The sequence below is a fragment of the Dendrobates tinctorius genome, unplaced genomic scaffold, assembly GCF_039654945.1.
Source record: "Dendrobates tinctorius isolate UK_male_01 unplaced genomic scaffold, ASM3965494v1 ptg000031l, whole genome shotgun sequence".
NCBI classification, from domain to species: domain Eukaryota; kingdom Metazoa; phylum Chordata; class Amphibia; order Anura; family Dendrobatidae; genus Dendrobates; species Dendrobates tinctorius.
The window spans coordinates 7,635,372-7,659,783 of record NW_027361699.1 but is presented as its reverse complement, the minus strand read 5'-3'; the positions used below and the strand labels follow the sequence as shown (position 1 = coordinate 7,659,783).

General features: G+C 43.8%; 2 non-coding genes across 2 annotated transcripts; one reads left to right on the top strand and one right to left on the bottom strand.

Moving 5' to 3' along the window:
• Nucleotides 1-7,774: 7,774 nt before the first annotated feature.
• Nucleotides 7,775-7,846, top strand: TRNAH-GUG (transfer RNA histidin (anticodon GUG)). Its single transcript has one exon. It is a non-coding gene; the product is annotated as a tRNA-His (tRNA).
• Nucleotides 7,847-8,710: 864 nt separating this feature from the next.
• On the bottom strand, nt 8,711-8,782 carry TRNAH-GUG (transfer RNA histidin (anticodon GUG)). The gene has a single exon. It is a non-coding gene; the product is annotated as a tRNA-His (tRNA).
• Nucleotides 8,783-24,412: the final 15,630 nt, after the last annotated feature.

The window sequence follows — 24,412 nt, the reverse complement described above, 5'->3', positions numbered from 1 at the left end:
ATTTATACCAGCAGATCAAAGTGCAATTTAGTAATATGGCTGAATGAGATGTATGAGATGCAGGCCAAAAAATTGTTAAGTGACACCAAATGTTACAAAAGATTACCCTCTAACCCCCTTACTATCTTTCAAGCAGAACTGGTCTCCTTCCTGGAAATGGCGGGATCAGAAGATCATATCCAAACAGATGCTTGAGATGATCCGGACACAAAATCCCCACTTACCTACTTTCTACCTCATCTCAAAAATCCATAAGGATCCACTCAACTCTCCTGGTAGACCCATTTTAGCAGCAAACGATGGCCTATGCGAGGTGGTTTGTGACACACTAAACCACTTTCTTAAACCTCTGGTGGTGACTCTACCCTTATACATCAACAACACCACAGCAGCACTGCACAGGTTAGATTGCATGCACCTGATTGAAAACATGCTCATGGGTACAGCAGATGTAGAGTCACTGTATACCTCCATCAGGCACTCCTTTGGCTTGGCAGCACTTGCTTAGTTCCTTAGGAATAGTATCATTGAACCACAGCTGATTGAGTTCCTGCTTATCCTTCTGGAGTTTATTAACACACAATTACTTTATTTTCAACAAACAGATCTCTCTTCAATGAAAAGGAATGGCCATGGGGGCATCTTGCACACCATTATACACCAACCGCCTTTTAGGGGTGTGGGAAGAAGAAATTAACACAATATAATGTGTTGAGAAAACACTCCATTGGATGCACTATATTGATGATGTGTGGTTATTTGGGATGGTGCTAAATCAGATCTTGACCTCATGATGGCTCATGATGGCTATACTTAATGATAATGACAAAAATATCAAACTCACGTACAAAGCAGGAAAAAAGCTGGACTTTTTATTCATCCAAGTCAACACCTTATCCAATGTTGACATTTCTAATGATGTTTATAGGAAGCCTAGTGCCACAAATACACTTCTGCATGTGTCTTCTTCACACCATCCATCCACCATAAGCGATATACCCACAGGTCAATTTTTCATTTGAAAGACAATCTAAGGAATTTAGCAGAAGATTTAGAAACAGAGGGTATAGTAAAATTCAAATTTGCAGTGGCTATGAAAAAGCAAAAAACACCCCCAGGGACGAATTGCTTTACAACAGCAAAGTGGAGGAGAAAGAAATTAAGAGCCAAAATCAGACTCATCATCATTTACAACCCTCAGTGGCCACAGTTTGTTGAAATCATGCTGAAAAAATATTTGCCTCATACCCCTGTCAGTTATGATTGGGTCACCAAGGAGGAAAGCAAGACCAAGCTAAGCCACAGAAAGCCAGAGAGGTGGGTAACTAAGCGGATTGCAGACCCCTGATCCTATCCACACAACTAGCAGTAGCCGTGGAGCGTACCTACGATGATTCTAGACGCCTCGACACAGTCGGAGAACTGAATAAGCCTAAAGCAAGAAAGGGGAAATCTAAACTTCCCCAGAGCAGACCCCAAAGGAATAGATAGCCCCCAAACATATATTGTCGGTGAGATAAGATGAAAACACAAACACAAGTAGGAAAATAGGCTGAGCAAACGATGGGGCACACACTAACTAGACAGGTCAGGAAAGGAAAGACACTGTCTGCAATCACGCAAAAAAACCCTGCAAAAAATGTCCAACGCGTCTGATAGAAAAATACTGAAGTCACTCGACTTCGCCCACTATATCAGCACTCTGGCACATTCTGAAAGCAGAGCAAAAAGAGGCCAATCTAACAAGGGACAAAAACAAACTGGCACTAGCAGTAACATAAGGATGGAAATTCAGCACAGCCCCAGCTGGAGCTGGCTGACAACACAAAACTGAATAGACAAAACCAAATCAAATGTGAACAATAGCAAAACAACACTTAGCTTGAACATGCAGGGACTGAGCTGGAAACTAAGACCTCAGGAGGCAGGAAAAAATCACCAGCAGGGATAGAGGGAGTCGGCTGTCTTAAATCCAGTCAGAAACTCCAGATTGAACAATCGTCCTCCTCATTATCAGGTGGCAGGCCTCTGTTAATTAGATCAGCTTCAATACCTCCTGTAACCACCAGAGCGAGCCCGGAAAGAGAACTCACGACCCCTCTGTCAATATAACCAGCTCCACTACCTTCACTAGTAACCAGAGGTAGGCCAGAAAGTGAACACCTGTCATTATTCTGTTAAACCAGATAGTTATGTGTCACAAAATAGTTACTAAATAACATTTCCCACATGTCTACTTTACATCAGCACAATTTTGGAAACAAATTTTTTTTTTGTTAGGAAGTTATAAGGGTTAAAATTTCACCAGCGATTTCTCATTTTTCCAACAAAATTTACAAAACCATTTTTTTAGGGACCACCTCACATTTGAAGTCACTTTGATTGGTCTATATGGCAGAAAATACCCAAAAGTGACACCATTCTTAAAACTGCACCCCTCAAGCTACTCAAAACTACATTCAAGAAGATTATTAACCCTTCAGGTGCTTCACAGGAACTAAAACGTGGAAAAAAAAATGGACATTTTAATTTTTCCAACAAAAATGTTCCTTTAGCATCAATTTTTTTCATTTTCACATGGGCAACAGGATAAAATGGATCCTAAAATTTGTTGGGAAATTTCTCCTGAGTACATGGATACCTCATATGTGGTCATAAACCACTGTGTGGGCGTCTGGCAGGGCTCGGAAGGGAAGGAGCGCCATTTGACTTATTGAATGGATAATTAGCTCCAATCGTTAGCGGACACCATGTCGCGTATGGAGAGCCCCTGTGTGCTTAAATATTGGAGCTCCCCCACGTGACCCCATTTTGGAAACTAGACCCTCCAAGGAACTTATCTAGATGTGTTGTGAGAACTTTCAACCCCCAAGTGTTTCACTAAAGTTTATAGCGCAGAGCTGTGAAAATAAAAAATAATATTTTTTCCACAAAAATGATTTTTAGCCCGCAATTTTTTATTTTCACAAGGGTAAGAGGAAAAATTGGACCCTAAAAGTTGTTGTCCAATTTGTCCTGAGTACCCTAGTACCGCAAATGTGGGGAGGAACCACTGTTTGGGCACACGTCGGGGCTTGAAAGGGAAGTATTACCGTTTTGGAATGCAGACTTTGATGGAATGGTCTGCAGGTGTCATGTTGCATTTGCAGAGCCCTTGATGTGCCTAAACAGTAGAAATCTCTCACAAGTGACCTTATTTTGGAAACTAGACCCCCAAGGAGCTTATCTAGATGTGCGGTGAGCACTTTGAACCCCTAAGTGCTTCACAGAAGTTTGTAATGCAGAGCTGTGAAAAAAAAAATCATTTTTTCCACAAAAATGATTTTTTAGCCCCCATTTTTTTATTTTCCCAAGGGTAACAGGAGAAATTATACCACTAAAATTGTTGTGCAATTTTTCCTGATGCCCCATATGTTGTGGTACACCACTGTTTGGGCACATGTCGGGGGTCAGAAGGGAGGGAGCACTATTTGACTTTTTGAACGCAAAATTGGCTGGAATCAATGGTGGCGCCATGTTGCGTTTGCGAGCCCCTGATGTACCTAAACAGTGGAAACCCCTCAATTCTAACTCCAACCCTAACCCAGACACACCCCTAACCCTAATCTCAACCCTAACCATAACCCCAACCCCAATACACCCCTAACTATAATCCCATCCCTAACCATAACCCTAACCACAAGCTTAATCCCAACCCTAACTCTAATTACAATCTTTACCCTAACCCCAACCCTTACCCTATTTTGAACCCTAACCCTAATTCCAACCCTAACCCTAATTGCAACCCCAACCCTAATTCCAACCCTAACCCTAATTCCAACACTAACCCTAATTCTAACCATAACCCTAACCCTAAAGGAAAAATGAAAATAAATAAATTTTTTATTTTATTATTTTTCACTATCTAAGGGGGTGATAAAGGGGGGTTTATTTACTATTTTTTTTTATTTTGATCACTGTGATACGGTCTATCACAGTGATTAAAATGTTCCTGGAATGTATGAATGGAATCTGCCAGGTGCTGGCCGGCAGATCTTGGCAGGCGCACTGCGCATGTGCCCGTCATTTTTTAACCGGAAGAAGATGGCGGTGCCCATGGAGGAAGGCCTGGAGATGGAGGGACATTGGGAGCGACACCGGGTGGTACCAGGGGGAGGGGGTGGAAACTGACAGCGAGGGAGTGGAGGGCAGAAGAGGGGAGCGGAGGACAGGACTGGGGAGAGGAAAATACTGACGGTGGTGGCAGATCGCGGTCGTCAGTCGGTGGTGGCAGCAGATCATGGTCACCAGCCATGGCCAATGATAATGCAGCATCGGCCATGGCTGGATTGTAATATTTCACCGTTTCATTGGTGAAATACTACAATTGCTCAGAGCAATCGTAGCCACGGGGGGCAATCCCCCCCTCGGGGGTCATGTACAGGCCCTCCTGTACCTGCGGGTTGGGTGACACTTCAGTGACCCCTGTCATCCGACCCGCAGGAAAGTGATCTTGACATGACACCACATAGGCGTCACAGGACAGATTGGCACCGACTTTCATGATGCCTATGTGGCGTCACAGGTCGAAAAGGGGTTAAGCGACCACCACATCAAAACCCTGTCGTGGGCAGCCCATTTTCCAGACCTGAGCCCCATTGAAAACCTCTGGAATGTAATCGAGGATGATGGATAGTCACAAGCCATCAAACAAAGAACTGCTTTAATTTTTGCACCAGAAGCAGTGTGAAAGACTGGTGGCAAGCATGCTAAGACGCATGAAAGCTGTTTTTATAATCATGGTTATTCCACAAAATATTGATTTTAGAACTCTTCCTGAGTTAAAACATTGGCATTCTTGTTTCTAAATGATTATAAGCTTGTTTTGTTAGCATTATTTTTTTATTTTGACCATTTTTCTTTGTCAGAAAAAAAATACAAAATTTATTGCTTGGAAATTCGGTGACATGTTTTCAGAAATTTATAGACTGAAAGAACAATTTACATTTTACTCAAAAATATAACTATAAAGAGAAAAATCAGACAAACTGAACATTTGAAAGTGGTCTCTTAAGGGGTTTTTACACATAGCAATATCGCTAAAGCATCACCGATTTGGTGACGCAGCAGCGATATCGCTAGCGATATCGCTATGTGTGATACTTACCTCCGACCGGCTCCCCCGCTGTCTGTCGTTGATTGCACAAGTTCACGCAGCTCAATTTCTCGTCGGGCGCTTCCTGCTGGGCTTCCTGCTGGCGCCAACGAGCGATTCGTGGACGCGGACGGAAGGACGTCAGGATCGCGGCGTCTGAAAGGTGAGTAACGACCGCTGTATCGCTGCTGCATCGCTTTGAGATCTGCCTGTGTGGCAGCTTACTAGCGACCATTTAACGATGCACCAGTGATCCTGACCGGGTCGCATCGTTGTCGGGATCGCTGGAGCATTGCTAAATGTAAAGAGGCCTTTAGAGATGCACCTTTTCTGGGGCGGCTGTGAGCTGATGTTTTTAGTCAGGGGGGCCAGTATCCATGGCCCTTTCCTAGGCTATTAATATAAGCCTGCAGCTGTCTGCATAGCTTTTGCTGGTTATTACTTATAGGGGGACCCCACACAATTTTTAATAGCCAGTAAAGGCTAAGTATACAGTTGTGAGCTGATATTAATAGCCTGGGAAGCTCCATGGGCATTACCCCCTTCCCAGGCTATAAACATGTGCCCCAGTTGTCAGCTTTCCCTCTGCTGGTTTAGAAAATTGCGGGGGAGCCCATGCAATTTTTTTTTAAAATGATCATTTATTGATTAAATACATGTACAGTAATTTGCACACACTGTACTAATTGTATTTGTCACTGACATCTATATATCTACCTCTTCTCTTTGTATTTACTGTATGTAATCCATCTCTTCTATTCTGTTGGCTCCTGCAGAGATTTTACAGAACACAGCAGATGAATTACCAGTTTTTCTTCTATCTGTCTCTCTATGCAATATAAATACATACACACACATATATATATATATAAATATATGTCTGTGTCACTGACATCTATATATGTATTCTATGTGTATATACTGTATCTATTCTATCCTATTCTAACATGTCAGTGTGATTTTACTGTACACCGCACATTAATTGCTAGCTTTTCAAAGGACACTGGTGCATAAACATCAGACAGCACTCACATGGTGCGTGTGGTGTCCAATTTTTTTCTCGCACCCATAGGTTTGCATTGGCAAGACTTGGCCGAAATACGCATACAATTGCAGCATGCTGCGATTTTACTTGCACGTAGAATACGCCTAGGAAAAAATACGGTGATGGGAGCTGCCCCATAGATTAACACTGGGCTGAGTGCTATGCGATGTTTTCTCGCATAGCATTCGTCCGTATTCTATGGTAGTGTGATGCCGGCCTAATAAAGAAAATAGTACGGCAAAGTATAGTTGCAATTTTGATTAAGTAGTATACATACATTCCTTTTTTGCCCTGATTTAGTAGAACATTTTTGCCCTGGAAAAAAAAAACGCAGAATTTTACTGTAGCAGCAAAGTGAATGAGATTTCTGAAAACTTGCGAACATGCTGATTTATTTTCCTTTGTAGATTTGAACCTTCAAAGCATTTTTTCACATCTATAGCTTGGTAGATTCTTACAGCGTTTTGGAGTGTTTTTCACCTATTCAAATGAATGGGAAGAAAGAGTAAAGTAAAAACGCGTAAAAAAAGTTAGAAAAACATGGGTATTTTCTGCAGCGTTTTTCATGCCAGTGCTCACGTTTTTACAGCAGAAAAATCTGCTGTAATTACTAAACGTGTGCACATAGGCTATGTCATAACCATTTGAAAGACATAATTACAATTTTCCAATCATTCAGCCTCTGCATACACCCCCAGCTAAACCTCTCCTAGCATTGCTGATAGTAAGAATGTAGCAATCCTCCTGATTGTCACTGCTCACAATGGACCACTTAGGTTGGGGCTACGCGGCGACATGTAGCTTACAACAGATTGCAACGCTGGATGCAATGATTTCCTATGATGTAGCATTGCGACAGTTGTATAGGTTTCCAGGTTGGATTATCAATAGCTGGTAGTGATGAGCGAGTATGCTTGTTGCTCGGGTTTTCCCGAGTATGTTCGGGTGTCCTTCGAGTATTTTAGCATGCTTGGAGATTTAGTTTGTGTCACCGCAGCTGCATGATTTACAGCTCCTAGACAGCCTGAATACATGTTGGGATTGCCTATTTGCTAGGAGGACTCCCGAGCATGCTCGGAAATCTCGAGTAACGAGTATAATCGCTCATCACTAGTCGCAAGTCACATGCAACACACGGCAATGTCCGTTACACCTGATGTGCGACTTGCTTTTCCCTTGTCTGTCACTTGGCAGCAAAATCAAATCTCTAGTATAGAATCCTGGCCGTAAGTCGCGGACAATTCCACTAATGGTTTTGCTGTGAGAATTACTGTCGTGTGAAACATGTCGCTGTGCAAGCTTAAACTTAAGGCTAACTTACTTCTGAAGCCCCAGAACTAGAAGCCTCATGCCTGTGCATAGCCCACCCATGGGATCTACGTATACTTCCGATATATTTACAAGCAATTATGTATTATTTTTGGTTGAGCAAAATGTAGCAAATCTTCCATTCGAGCTTACTACATGAAAAACTCAAGGACAGAACATGTAAGTCTGCAGGCGATCCACATGGTGGCGCACTAGTCCTCTCTGTGCTGTGACGTCTGCTCTATCAGCTTCTGTACGGAGGGCTTAGCAGAGTTCCCTGGTGGTTCGCCGTGATCGTATAGTGGTTAGTACTCTGCGTTGTGGCCGCAGCAACCTCGGTTCGAATCCGAGTCACGGCAGGAGTGAAAGTCTCCTAACACGGCAAGTGGGGAAGTGTTTTTATATTAAGCGTTTCTCCTGTAATTCCCATAAATAGAGATCCTTATGCATTTTGTGAGAATTTTAGTCAATTGCTCTGTTACTGTACATAGCAAACAGAAAGACGGAGGAGGCCGAATTTAACTCTTTCACTGCTATATGTGTTTTTTTAAGACATTGCTGCCTTTCTGCACTATCTATTTCCATTCACTATTTTCTTTATCCACGTAAATAATAACCTTTTCTCATGAAGAATGGATCTATATGTATATCTATATATAATATATATAGATATATATATATTAATAAAATATATATATATCTATATATATATATATATTTTATTAATAAAATAAAATATTATATATAAAATATATATAATAAAATAAGTCCATCTTTTCTTATCTTGTAAAAAATTGTTTATATGCTTTAAAAAAAATAAATAAAGGATAATATAAAACCTTTCCATGTGCATATACACACACACATTTTTTACTTTTCTTTATTTTTTTCAGGCATGCAAGCATTTTTTGCAACTTATTTCATTATGTAGTGTCAGTCATTTTATGTTACAGCAAGTTATACAATAGACCAGGAGACATGCTGACATATTATCAGAGCTTGTAAAAATATATTCTGCCTCTAGGGGTCACTGTGTAATGGTGACTTCTGGCACCAAAAGGTAAAAAAAGAACAGTTTCCATTGTTCCATCTGTAAATTCTATAAACCGTATAATAAGTATTCTTGTGTATGTGGAAGGTCTTATTTTCATGAAAATAGGAAACAAAAATAAAAACATCAAACAAAATCTTCCCCGCTTGCCATGTTAGGAGACTTTCACTCCTGCCGTGACTCGGATTCGAACCGAGGTTGCTGCGGCCACAACGCAGAGTACTAACCACTATACGATCACGGCAAACCACCAGGGAAGTGTAGAGGATATGCTGTATTTCTTCTTTAAGTCTGTGTTCACACTGCACAGTTTTGCATTTTTTTCTAGCAGGCAAAACCTGTTCTCTTGGAACTAAAGGTTTTACAGGTTTTACTACATTTTTGTTGTCTCTTGTGCAGACCGATAACATTTAGTCCCCCCCCAAAGAAAAAATCAAGATGCAAGAGTTTTGCACCAAAAATGCAGAAAAACCTGATATCTGCATTTTTGGTGTGTTTTTGCTGCATTTTTTCACTTACCCATTATTTCCTATGGGTGAAAAAAATATTTCAAAAATGCTGAAAAAAACACTGAAAGCAGTGACAAGCTGCAGTTTTGCAAAAACGTAGTGGCTTTCCATGTCAGTCAGGAAAAAAAAAACATTTTGTGTGAATGGGATTTTTGAAATCTCATAGACTTTGCTGTACTGTAAAACCAGCTTAGAATTTGCATTAAAAAACAGCAAAAACGCAATGTGTGAACATAGCCTTAGCGCACAATTGTGGGGATTTGCATACCTGTTTACAGCAATAAAAGGTTCCTAGTAAAAATGCATTGTAGCATGTGCCACAATGCTCTGTACAAATATTGATTCACTGCGCAACAAATTTCAGGGAAGTTTTTGTCCCCTAAGAAAATGTTATTGTATCTTACATATTTTGATACTCTGAACACGAATATGTGCTCCAAAAGTCTGTATCACGTAAGGTTTTTAAGAAACAACAGTTTAGTCTATTTTATGACGTCCGAGACACTACATACATGTGCATCGATGTCAGTAGCAAAAGCAATTGTTCAAAAGTGTTTTGCAGACGACTTTCGTTTATAATCCGTGTCAGATGCTTCTCGAAAAACATTCCTGCAAGAGTCAGCCAGAATTAGCGTACTTCACTTTTCCTGGTACCTTTTCTCCATCAGCGCAATGTCTTGGTGAAATCTTTCACCGAGTTCATCGCTAACGGCACCAAGATTGGCTGGAAAAAAGTCCAAGTGAGAATTTAGAAAATGCATTTTTAGTGACATATTGCATTTCATCAAATGTTATGCTGTGAGCATGTTGTCCACAAGTTGTACAAAGTTCGGTGCCCTTCTGTTGCCAAGGAAGTTGAAGGTCACAACTTAGAGGCTCTCCGTGCCACTTGTTCAGCACCTTGCAAAAGACCACCAAAGCTACTTTCATTCATCATATCTCTGATCTGTGGGCCAATAAAAATACCTTCTTTAATCTTTGCATCACTTATTCTTGGAAATTTCTGTCGCAAGTTAGAAAAAGCTTACGATTCTTTGTTCATTGCTTTGACAAAATTCTTCATAAGCCCAAGCTTAATATGCAAAGGAGGGAGAAATATCTTTGCTGGATCAACGAGAGGATTATGTTTAAAATTCTTCTATCCAGCAACCAGGTTTTCACGGAGTGGCCTTTCTGAAATAGTGCATTTCACATGCATGACTGTCCCACTCACAAATAAAATAACAATACTTGGTATATCCAAGCTGCAGCACAAGAACAAGTGCAACAACTTTTAGATCATGATATATGTTCCAGTTATAATTTCTATAATTAATGTGGGTCAACAGTAACTCCATATTCTCATACGTTTCTTTCATGTGTACGGCATGTCCAATAGGTATAGAAGGATAAGTATTTCCGTTGTGTAGTAAAACAGCCTTCAGACTTAAAACTGATGAGTCAATGAATGGTTCCTGTTCGCATCCAAGAGCACCAAGCAACCCCAAGACGTCATTGCAAAAGGTTAAACTGTCGACATGGTTGAAAAATTGGTTAAGGTCTTCTTGACGACTGCAAAAAACAGAAACTCTTGTTACTGGTAATAAGAGATTCCGTTCTTGTAGCCTTGATCCCAATAATTCTGCTTGCCTCTTTGACAATTTCAAATCTCTGACCAAGTCACTCAGATCAGCTTGACTGAACAGATGTGGATTAGATGTAGAAGGCTCAAAGTCTGGGTCTGCAGCAGTTTCATTTTCCACTGACATTCATCTTCATCGTCCTCCATTGTCCATACTTTGGATGGCTTTGGAACAGGAAGACTTCCATCGTGTGGCACTGGTCTTATGGCTGAAGGAAGATTAGGATATTCTTTTGATTTCTAGTTCTTTGCTGAATATCCTGTTACATTTGTAAGGCAGAAGTAGCAATCTGTTACATGATCTCTCTGCTCTCTCCATATCATTGGGACAGCGAATGGCATTGAAGGTCGTGATCCATTCAGCCATGCTCTAAGTATGTCAGTATTGTCTTTTGATTCCTCCCCTGCCCAGGAGATATGGTATGCTCCGTACATGGTCAGCCGAATGATTCACTGTGTGGAATTTGCATAATTAATGCTTGCATATGTGTAGATCAGCAATTTATGTTATTTCAGTGGAAAATTCAGAATATACTGTTTCAGAAAAAGTTCATATATGAGTTTTTAGAATTATAGCAGAATATTATGTTTTGTATCACTTCTCAAAATCCTTACATGATAGGAAAAATCTGAAGTCATTTCTGAAATCAGCAAGAAAAAATCTATCAGGAACACTCAAAATTGTCCGAGGGACAAAACTTTGGTAACACTTAGTGGGATGGAATATTATTTATTCTTTTCTTAGTGTTTATTCTACTCTTAGTTTGTTTTTCGTTAACCATAGCTTAAGTATTAGAACTTAATGGAAGAAAAATATTTATTTGGTGATAAAAGCATTTTCCCCCGCCAATAACATTTATCCATTGGATCATTCAGTAGAATTGGCTATCAAGTCCCTAGAACTAGGGTAAAGCCACCGAAGTGCACTTAATTCCAGCAACAGCTGAGCATGCAAAGTGTGACCACAATGCAAAGTGCGACCACAACACAAAGTGTGACCAGAATGCAAAGTGCGACCACAACGCAAAGTGCGACCACAACACAAAGTGTGACCACAATGCAAAGTGCGACCACATATCAAATTGCGACCACAATGCAAAGTAGTGATCACTGATAGTAAATGGCATTGAATGTCAATTGTGCTTCGTATCAGAGAAAGTAGCTTAGAGATGGGTGAGGGAAACAATGGCGCATATCTAAAAGTAATACCGATGTACAAACTGTGTGTTGCATATTTTGTAATATTACAATTGAGTATACAGTATGTAACTGGAAACTATATCAAAAGTAGAGACAATCTATCCAAATGAAGGACTCTTTGGTGGTAGGGACATAGAAAGCTGTAAAGAATGGCAGCATTAAGAACTAACGGCATAGAATAAATGTTGCAGCAAGTGACAAGTGTGTGTATATTTGATAGGGTTGTCTCATCTTCTAAAATGGGTAAAATTGTAAAGTGTTTGTAAAAATATACAACTTATCTCTTATTAAAAATACTCTCTGTTCTCAAGAACAGAGACATTTTCAATTGTATAGCTTACAGGTTGTTTCCTGGGTTATTGGCCATCTCTGCAGTTTATCAGTTTGCTGGTTTCCTAGATAAGGATTGTAGCGCTATCAAGTTCTTTGCTATAAAGCTAAATGTTGGTCTGAAGCTCACCAGATCGCTGGGTCTGGCCAGCTTTAATGTTTCTTGCACCCCTCTATTTGCCCTGGCAAAGCTGTCTCTGTTTGCAGCATCAGGGGGAGCAAACAGTTCAAAACAGTTGGGAACTGTCAATCATCAGGAGATCGGGAGGTAGGGTAACGGTGCACTCCTGCAAAAACATAATGAGAGAACCCCCATGAAAGAGATATTACGATGTATGTTATTGCTCTACTAGATTTCTGCCTACCTGCACCTGCAACAGATCTTGACAAAGAAGGCTCCCAGTTGGAAAAATGGAACATATCTGTTTTTGACTCCTCGTTGGATCAAAATAAATTTACACTGCAGCAAAAACTACAGTCTCATTTTCTTTTGTGGTGCTGAGGTTCCTAACCTCATTAAGTCTGGACCACGAGTTCCTTCCTCAAGTACACAATTTTTAAAAAGGACAGTGTTTCGGTTTTTCTCCTTCTAATTATCCACTGGATCATTCACTGGAACAGGCCATCAAAGTCACTAGAACTAGGGTTGAATGTCTAAAGTGCCAAGAAACACGCTCATCCTTGGGAGGAGTACAGAGGCGTCGCTAGGGTATTGGTTCGGGGGGGGGCGAAACTTCTCAGTGGGCACCTAACCTTGATTAGAACTCGGTGACGCACCCTAATAGTGGATGTTGGTGATGACTGTGCTGTCACTGAAAATAATCTCTATATAAAAATCAACATCGATATTACTGCCATATGGTCAGTGGTAAATACCAGTCCTACAAAACATATAAGTGATTAGTGCACAGTTATGTTTGGTGACTTACCGCTGATGCTCTTTCTGATGGAATCGTTCAGTTTTCACGTCTTTTCCATCTGGCCCAGACTGACATGACAACTTCTTCCTGCCACGACTCGGCTGCAGAGATTTCAAGAAAGACACATTTCACTTCTCATATTCCAGCCCCATCACCATCTATCCTCAACCTGCACATACCCCTCATCCTGTTGATACCCCAATGCTGAGCCGCTGTTGCCATATGTGTCCCTATTTACTGCACCTGCTGTGTGGTTTTGTGTGCCCCTTAAATTCTAAAGCACCCCTCTAGAATATAGCAATGCCGGGTGCAAGTGCCCACATTTTGTCCTCTAGAATGTAATAATGCCCTGTGTGCCCCTTTGACAGTTACAGTATCCTTAGTTCCCCTAAAACAATAAGTGCCCACTTTACATTTAATAATGTCCCGAGTCCCCCATATAGCTTCCCTATACACAGTATGATGCTCTCTTATACACAGTATAATGACCCCTCACTGTATAGTACCACCCACACAGTATACTGACCCCTTAGTATCCCCTAAACTGCTTGATGGCTCCAACACTGTATGGTGGCCCCCTCACTGTAATCTACACTGTATGATGGCCCCCTAGATAGCCTCCATATAATATAATACACCAGATAGTCCTCAATATAGCATAATGCAGCCCCCATAGGCAGACTCTATATAGTATTATGCAGACCACCCATAGGCAGACTCTACAGTATAATGCAGCCCCCATAGGCAGACTCTATAGTATAACACAGCCCCCCATAAGCAGACTGTAATGTAAGGCAGCCCCCCATAGACAGACTGTAATATAATACAGCCCCCCATAGGCAGACTGAAATATAAGGTAGCCCCCCCATAGGCAGACAGTAATACAATGCAGCCTCCCATAGGCAGACTCTAATATAATGAAGCCCCCCCATAGGCAGACTGTAGTATAATGCACCGCCAGGCAGACTTTAATATAAGGCAACCCCCCATAGCCATAGGCAGACTGTAATATAATGCAGCCCCCATAGGCAAATTGTAAAGTAAGGCAGCACACCCCCATAGGCAGACTGTAATGTAAGGCAGCACCCCCCCATAAGCAGACTGTAATGTAAGGCAGCACACCCCATAGGCAGACTGCAATGCAAGGCAGCAACCCTATAGGCAGACTGTAATGTAAGGCAGCACACCCCATAGGCAGACTGCAATGTAAGGCAGCAACCCTATAGGCAGACTGTAATGTAAGTCACCCCACATAGACAGACTGTAATGTAAGGCAGCAGCCCCCATAGGTAGACTAATGTAAGGCAGCACACCCTCATAGGCAGACTGTAATGTAAGGCAGCCCCCCCATAGGCAGACTGTACTGTAAGGCAGCACCTCCCATAGGCAGACTGTAATGTAAGGCATCACCCCCCATAGGAAGACTGTAATGTAAGGCTGCCCTCCCATAGGCACACTGTAATGTAAGGCAGCCCCCCATAGGCAGACTGTAATCTAAGGCAGCACCCCCATAGGCAGACTGTAATCTAAGGCAGCACCCCCCATAGGCAGACTGTAATGTAAGGCAGCTCAACCATAGACAGACTGTAATGTAAGGCAGCCCCCCATAGGCAGACTGTAATATAATACAGACCCCCATAGGCAGACTGTAATATAAGGTAGCCCCCCATAGGCAGACTGTAATATAATGCAGCCTCCCATAGGCAGACGCTAATATAATGAAGCCCCTCCATAGGCAGACTGTAATATAATGCACCCCCAGGCAGCCTCTAATATAAGGCAGCCCCTCCCATAGGCAGACTGTAATATAATGCAGCCCCCCTAGGCAAATTGTAATGTAAAGCAGCATCCCCCCATAGACAGACTGTAATGTAAGGCAGCAAACCCCATAGGCAGACTGTAATGTAAGGCAGCACCCCCCATAGGCAGACTGTATTGTAAGGCAGCACCCCCCATAGGCAGACTGTAATGTAAGGCACCCCACATAGGCAGATTGTAATGTAAGGCACCCCACATAGACAGACTGTAATTTAAGGAAGCACCCCCCATAGGAAGACTAATGTAAGGCATCACACCCCATAGGCAGACTGTAATGTAAGGAAGCCCCCCTTAGGCAGACTGTAGTGTAAGTCAGCCCCCCCATAGGCAGACTGTAATGTACGGCAGCCCACCTATAGGCAAACTGTAATGTAAAGCAGCCACCCATAGGCAGACTGTTATGTAAAGCAGCACCCCCCCATAGGCAGACTGTAATGTAAGGCATCACCTCCCATAGGAAGACTGTAATGTAAGGCCGCCTTCCCATAGGCAGACTGTAATGTAAGGCAGAACCCCCTATAAGCAGACTGTAATATAAGGCAGCACCCCCCATACCCCTCATAGACAGACTGTAATGTAAGGCAGCCCCCCATAGGCAGACTGTAATCTAAGGCAGCACACCCATAGGCAGACTGTAATCTAAGGCAGCATCCCCCATAGGCAGGCAGTAATGTAAGGCAGCCCAACCATAGGCAGACTGTAATGTAAGGCAGCCCCCCATAGGCACACTGTAATGTAAGGCAGCCCCCCATAGGCAGACTGTAATCTAAGGCAGCACCCCCATAGGCAGACTGTAATCTAAGGCAGCACCCCCCATAGGCAGACTGTAATGTAAGGCAGCTCAACCATAGACAGACTGTAATGTAAGGCAGCCCCCCATAGGCAGACTGTAATATAATACAGCCCCCCATAGGCAGACTGTAATATAAGGTAGCCCCCCATAGGCAGACTGTAATATAATGCAGCCCCCATAGGCAAATTGTAAAGTAAGGCAGCACACCCCCATAGGCAGACTGTAATGTAAGGCAGCACCCCCCCATAAGCAGACTGTAATGTAAGGCAGCACACCCCATAGGCAGACTGCAATGCAAGGCAGCAACCCTATAGGCAGACTGTAATGTAAGGCAGCACACCCCATAGGCAGACTGCAATGTAAGGCAGCAACCCTATAGGCAGACTGTAATGTAAGTCACCCCACATAGACAGACTGTAATGTAAGGCAGCAGCCCCCATAGGTAGACTAATGTAAGGCAGCACACCCTCATAGGCAGACTGTAATGTAAGGCAGCCCCCCCATAGGCAGACTGTATTGTAAGGCAGCACCTCCCATAGGCAGACTGTAATGTAAGGCATCACCCCCCATAGGAAGACTGTAATGTAAGGCTGCCCTCCCATAGGCACACTGTAATGTAAGGCAGCCCCCCATAGGCAGACTGTAATCTAAGGCAGCACCCCCATAGGCAGACTGTAATCTAAGGCAGCATCCCCCATAGGCAGACTGTAATGTAAGGCAGCTCAACCATAGACAGACTGTAATGTAAGGCAGCCCCCCATAGGCAGACTGTAATATAATACAGACCCCCATAGGCAGACTGTAATATAAGGTAGCCCCCCATAGGCAGACTGTAATATAATGCAGCCTCCCATAGGCAGACGCTAATATAATGAAGCCCCTCCATAGGCAGACTGTAATATAATGCACCCCCAGGCAGCCTCTAATATAAGGCAGCCCCCCCCATAGGCAGACTGTAATATAATGCAGCCCCCCTAGGCAAATTGTAATGTAAAGCAGCATCCCCCCATAGACAGACTGTAATGTAAGGCAGCAAACCCCATAGGCAGACTGTAATGTAAGGCAGCACCCCCCATAGGCAGACTGTATTGTAAGGCAGCACCCCCCATAGGCAGACTGTAATGTAAGGCACCCCACATAGGCAGATTGTAATGTAAGGCACCCCACATAGACAGACTGTAATTTAAGGAAGCACCCCCCATAGGAAGACTAATGTAAGGCATCACACCCCATAGGCAGACTGTAATGTAAGGAAGCCCCCCTTAGGCAGACTGTAGTGTAAGTCAGCCCCCCCATAGGCAGACTGTAATGTACGGCAGCCCACCTATAGGCAAACTGTAATGTAAAGCAGCCACCCATAGGCAGACTGTTATGTAAAGCAGCACCCCCCCATAGGCAGACTGTAATGTAAGGCATCACCTCCCATAGGAAGACTGTAATGTAAGGCCGCCTTCCCATAGGCAGACTGTAATGTAAGGCAGAACCCCCTATAAGCAGACTGTAATATAAGGCAGCACCCCCCATACCCCTCATAGACAGACTGTAATGTAAGGCAGCCCCCCATAGGCAGACTGTAATCTAAGGCAGCACACCCATAGGCAGACTGTAATCTAAGGCAGCATCCCCCATAGGCAGGCAGTAATGTAAGGCAGCCCAACCATAGGCAGACTGTAATGTAAGGCAGCCCCCCATAGGCACACTGTAATGTAAGGCAGCCCCCCATAGGCAGACTGTAATCTAAGGCAGCACCCCCATAGGCAGACTGTAATCTAAGGCAGCACCCCCCATAGGCAGACTGTAATGTAAGGCAGCTCAACCATAGACAGACTGTAATGTAAGGCAGCCCCCCATAGGCAGACTGTAATATAATACAGCCCCCCATAGGCAGACTGTAATATAAGGTAGCCCCCCATAGGCAGACTGTAATATAATGCAGCCTCCCATAGGCAGACGCTAATATAATGAAGCCCCTCCATAGGCAGACTGTAATATAATGCACCCCCAGGCAGCCTCTAATATAAGGCAGCCCCCCCATAGGCAGACTGTAATATAATGCAGCCCCCCCTAGGCAAATTGTAATGTAAAGCAGCATCCCCCCATAGACAGACTGTAATGTAAGGCAGCAAACCCCATAGGCAGACTGTAATGTAAGGCAGCACCCCCCATAGGCAGACTGTATTGTAAGGCAGCACCCCCCATAGGCAGACTGTAATGTAAGGCACCCCACATAGGCAGATTGTAATGTAAGGCACCCCACATAGACAGACTGTAATTTAAGGAAGCACCCCCCATAGGAAGACTAATGTAAGGCATCACACCCCATAGGCAGACTGTAATGTAAGGAAGCCCCCCTTAGGCAGACTGTAGTGTAAGTCAGCCCCCCCATAGGCAGACTGTAATGTACGGCAGCCCACCTATAGGCAAACTGTAATGTAAAGCAGCCACCCATAGGCAGACTGTTATGTAAAGCAGCACCCCCCCATAGGCAGACTGTAATGTAAGGCATCACCTCCCATAGGAAGACTGTAATGTAAGGCCGCCTTCCCATAGGCAGACTGTAATGTAAGGCAGAACCCCCTATAAGCAGACTGTAATATAAGGCAGCACCCCCCATACCCCTCATAGGCAGGCAGTAATGTAAGGCAGCCCAACCATAGGCAGACTGTAATGTAAGGCAGCCCCCCATAGGCACACTGTAATGTAAGGCAGCACCCCCCATAGGCAGACTGTAATGTAAGGCGGCACCCCCCATAGGCAGACTGTAATATAATGCAGCCCCATAAAAATAAATAAATACTCACCTTTCTTCCTCTTGGCTCCTGCGCTGCTCCGAGTTCCCACTCATCTCCTGACAGCGGGTGCTGGGCAGTGACGTTATCACGCCCGCTGTCAGTGTCTGCATCAAACGCTGAGACGGGGATGATGGGAGAAGGAGCGAGCTGAATGCCGTCAGCTGTATCTGGATGTAGCCGTTACAGCTGAACTTACGATGATGGGCGGGGGGGCCACTGCTAGCATCGCCCCCCGCCTGCTCAGGAGCCCCATTGCGGCCGGGCAGCAGTGCAGGGAGATTGAGTCTCCCTGCTCTGCCACAGAATGTAGCTGTATAGGCGTGCTGCACATGCCTATACAGTTACAGTAGCCTAGCTCGGGTTCGCTCCCTCAGAGCGTGGGGCCCAGAGCCATGGCCCCCTCTGACCCCCTGGTAGCTATGCTACTGGAGGAGTATGATTGGAGCGGTACTGAGTTTGCATACTGCAGCTTCATTCAAATATGTATCTCATGAAAAGAAGCATATTCACTGTAGACGTATGTAATGCAGGTGCCTGGATGTAACGAACAGAGATCTCAAGGTGGGAAACAGTCAGGAATTGATACAATTCTAATTATATATAGCAGTAACAATTAGCATTAGTAACTATGCAAATCAACAGTAGAAAGAATAACAATAAGTTTAGAATAACCAAGAAATTCTTTCTCTATTTAAGATTAATGTTCTATTCGCAAAAGGTGGTGCGCCCAGTCATGGTAGGGGTCATCGGGTTTTCCCGCTAGGCCGGAAATCTCTTTCTGATGTAGTCTATCAAAGCCCTTTGAGCCTCCCATGCACTCGCCGGTCCCCTCACAAACTGTAATCCTAGTCCTAGCTGACTCCGATACTGTAGATAATAGCTGGAAGTGACGGCCCTATACACTCACTCGGTTTCTCTGCAATCGCCGGTGGGCCTTGCCTGTCGCAATCTCATTCCAAATCTTCTTGGCTTGACCGAGAAGTCTCTTAAGCTTTGGGTGGAGAGGACTAGGCCTTGGCTCTTGACAGGTGACATTGGGCCTCGGAGGCTTGACCAGCAGCGGGCGCAGATCATGGCTCTGACCAGCATAAGCAGTACATGGAGGTCTTCAGTGGGGAATCCGGACCTTGCCAGGCGGCAACCGGCACCTGGGTGGCGCAGACTTCCCGCTGAAGCCTGTTATGCTGGTTCCAGAGATGTCTCTGGAACACATCTGCTTTGCTCTCTTCCTTTGTGCCAAATCCCCTTGTGGTTTTGCGCCCAGAGCTTTTATATCAGGGAAGTCCTCCCTGTGGGTCACCTGATCCAGTCTAACACACGACGTCACTCCCCCTGCAAATCTTCCAGCACTATTTGGTTCCGCTTGATTTCAGCTGGCCGGTAGATGGCAGTATCTCCTCAATAATGGCCTATCCTCCAAGAGTTCTTCAGATATATCACGGCTTCTTATTACATGTACTGTGGAGCACAATTGCATGATGGCCAGTCTAAAAATTGTGATATACCTTATAAAGAAGTCGGTCACATGCATGTTCAGCCAACAGCTATCTCTCCTGCATTCTTCTTATCCATGAAGACTTGATTTGATTGCGCGTTAATGTGTTATCAATATTGAGAGGAGAGAAAGCTGCTGCCAGTCTCCTCCTTCAAAGGCATATTTAGTGCAAAAAACTAAAGGAGACATCTGAGTAAGGCTAAGTGCACACGTACCGGAACTCTCGCGGAAATTACCGCGAGAATTCCGGAATTCCATTCCGCGGGAAAATCGCATTTTAAATTCCCGCGATTTTCCCGCGGAAAAACTAGCATTTTGCAAGCGTATTTAGCTTGCAAAATGCTAGCGTTCTCCAAGCGATCTGTAGCATCACTTGGAGAACTGATTGACAGGTTGGTCATACTCGTCAAACATAGTGTTTGACGAGTGTGACCAACTTTTTACTACTGAGGCTGCCTATGCAGCATCAATAGTAAAAGATAGAATGTAAAAAAAAATAAAAAATGGTTTTATTCTTACCCTCCGACGTCCCGAGCATCCGTTCCCAGTAATCCTTTGCGCAAATGCCCGCAATGACGTCTGTTCTCGCGGGATCACGACGTCTTGCGGTAATTCGCGATGACGTCGCGCGAATGACCGCGAGACTTCGCGATCCCGCGAGAACGGACGCCATCGCGGGCATTTTCGCAAAGGCTTACTGGGACCGGGAGCGTGGAGAGAGGCGGAAAGGCTGCGCGGGACGCCGGAAGGTAAGAATAACAATATTTTTTATTTTAAATTCTATTATTTACAGGGATATGGTACCCAAAGCCCGGAGGACTGTCTCCTCTCCTCCGGACCGTGGGTACCATCCGCAAATGTTCTGCTTACTTTCCGCATGGTGTGCACAGCCACATGCGGGAAGTAAGCGGAACAATGCATTCCTATGGGTGCGAGATCGCCGCGATTCCGCAAATTAATGAGCATGCTGCGTTTTTTACCGCGAAGCGATTCCGCCGCGGTAAAAACCGCAGCATTGGCACAGCATTGCGGAATCCCATAGGAATGCATGGGATGCTTATTTTTCGCGGCAAAATCGCGCCGTTAAAACCGCCGCGGAAGCGCGAAAAAAACGCCACGTGTGAACTCAGCCTCATCTATATCTCATGAAAGATTGAGGGCAATTTTGCCTTGCGAACACTGGAGACCCACATAGGTTAGTAAATAAAATGAGATTATAGGGTAGAGAAGGAGATTATGGAGCCGAGTGGGATATTTTGGGGAAGAGTAGGAGATTATGGGGCGGAGTAGGAGATCATGGGGCAGAGTAAGAGATTATTGGGCAGAGTAAGAGATATGGAGCAGAGTAAAGGTACTGTCACACTTAGCGATGTACCAGCGATCCTGACCAGCGATATGACGCGGTCAGGATCACTGGTACATCGCTAAGTGGTTGCTAGTGAGCTGCCACACAGGCAGATCTCACTAGCGACATCGCTGGGGGCGGGGGTTGCTACTTACCTGTCACACCAGGCGATCCTGCGTCCTCCCGCCCGGCTCCACGCGTCGTGAGAAACAGTCCTGGACGTTCTCACGCGATCAGCGATAACCAGCGGGGGAGCGGGTTGTAGGTAAGTATCACACACAGCGATATCGCTAGCAATATCGCTATAACGTCACAAGTTATAGCGATATTGCTAGCGATATCGCTTAGTGTGACAGGCCCTTAAGAGATTATGGGTTAGATTAGGAGATTATGTAGCAGAAAAAGAGATTATGGGGCAGAGTAGGAGATTTTGAGGCAGAGTAGAAGAATATAGGCCAGAGTAAGAAATTATGGGACAGAGTAAGAGATTACCGGACAGAATAAGAGATTATGAGGCAAAGTAGGAGATTATGGGGCAGAGAAGATCTATACATCTCTGGATAACAGAAAGACACTGACATACCCACCATTACAGTTGTGGCCAAAAGTATTGACACCCCTGCAATTCTGTCAGATAATACTCAGTTTCTTCCTGAAAATGATTGCAAACACAAATTCTTTGGTATTATTATCTTCATTTAATTTGTCTTAAATGAAAAAAACACAAAAGAGAATGAAGCAAAAAGCAAAACATTGCTCATTTCACACAAAACTCCAAAAATGGGCCAGACAAAAGTATTGCCACCCTCAGCCTAATACTTGGTTGCACAACCTTTAGCCAAAATAACTGCGACCAACAGCTTCCGGTAACCATCAATGAGTTTCTTACAATGCTCTGCTGGAATTTTAGACCATTCTTCTTTGGCAAACTGCTCCAGGTCCCTGATATTTGAAGGGTGCCTTCTCCAAACTGCCATTTTTAGATCTCTCCACAGGTGTTCTATGGGATTCAGGTCTGGACTCATTGCTGGCCACCTTAGAAGTCTCCAGTGCTTTCTCTCAAACCATTTTCTAGTGCTTTTTGAAATGTGTTTTGGGTCATTGTCCTGCTGGAAAACCCATGACCTCTGAGGGAGACCCAGCTTTCTCACACTGGGCCCTACATTATGCTGCAAAATTTGTTGGTAGTCTTCAGACTTCATAATGCCATGCACACGGTCAAGCAGTCCAGTGCCAGAGGCAGCAAAGCAACCCCAAAACATCAGGGAACCTCCTCCATGTTTGACTGTAGGGACCGTGTTCTTTTCTTTGAATGCCTCATTTTTTCTCCTGTAAACTCTATGTTGATGCCTTTGCCCAAAAAGCTCTACTTTTGTCTCATCTGACCAGAGAACATTCTTCCAAAACGTTTTAGGCTTTTTCAGGTAAGTTTTGGCAAACTCCAGCCTGGCTTTTTTATGTCTCGGGGTAAGAAGTGGGGTCTTCCTGGGTCTCCTACCATACAGTCCCTTTTCATTCAGACGCCGACGGATAGTACGGGTTGACACTGTTGTACCCTCGGACTGCAGGGCAGCTTGAACTTGTTTGGATGTTAGTTGAGGTTCTTTATCCAACATCCGCACAATCTTGCGTTGAAATTTCTTGTCAATTTTTCTTTTCCGTCCACATCTAGGGAGGTTAGCCACAGTGCCATGGGCTTTAAACTTTTTGATGACACTGCGCACGGTAGACACAGGAACATTCAGGTCTTTGGAGATGGACTTGTAGCCTTGAGATTGCTCATGCTTCCTCACAATTTGGTTTCTCCAGTCCTCAGACAGTTCTTTGGTTTTCTTTCTTTTCTCCATGCTCAATGTGGTACACACAAGGACACAGGACAGAGGTTGAGTCAACTTTAATCCATGTCAACTGGCTGCAAGTGTGATTTAGTTATTGCCAACACCTGTTAGGTGCCACAGGTAAGTTACAGGTGCTGTTAATTACACAAATTAGAGAAGCATCACATGATTTTTCGAACAGTGCCAATACTTTTGTCCACCCTCTTTTTTATGTTTGGTGTGGAATTATATCCAATTTGGCTTTAGGACAATTCTTTTTGTGTTTTTTCATTTAAGACAAATTAAATGAAGATAATAATACCAAAGAATTTGTGTTTGCAATCATTTTCAGGAAGAAACTGAGTATTATCTGACAGAATTGCAGGGGTGTCAATACTTTTGGCCACAACTGTACATAGCTGCTTGTTATTTTAGACAGCAGACACTACACAGCATGAAATGAAGTCCCACCCACAGTGCCTTGTCCTGTGCCTTTTACAATTTTGCTGTGCAAGTGTAAAAACTGCTGATGACACTGAACAGTTCATTGCAAAGGTTTTCAATCAACCTAGGATAAGAGAGTTTGTTAGAATAAAAAGTACAGGAAACTTTAAACAAGCTGAACTCTATAGTCAGCCTGAAATAGCTCACATGCATCTATGCAACACATGTAGTTCAAGGGGCAATATGTAGTGATGAGCGAATAGTGACATATTTGGATTCGGTAAAATCAGCATGAATAAATTCTAATATCCGTGTATTTGTCCACCACCATGTCATTATGCAGCCCTCGCTTCACATTTTCAGAGAGCCAGCAGGTGCCGTGAAAACTGAGTTTGGGAAGAGCCCTCAGGTGGCTCTGTTTCATACATTTGGGAGAGGGATCTGTATTATACAAGCTGAAAGAGGCTGTGATGGGGACCTCACAATACATTTTGCAGTTACTACAAGACGTAGAGATAGGGAGTACAAGTTTCACCATTGCACAAGGTGCAAAGGTTTCAAAAAATTATCCAAGGGGTCTGTATCATGCATGATGAAAGAGGTCGTAATGGGGAGCTCACAATACATTTTGCAGTTATTATCATTGCCTAGAGATAGGGAGTGCAAATTTCACAATTTCACAATGTACAAAAGTTTAAAAAAAAAAATAAACAAAGAGGTCTGTACCATACAAGCTGAAAGAGGCTGTGATGGGGACAAGTTTCATCACTGCGCAATGTGAAAAGGTTTC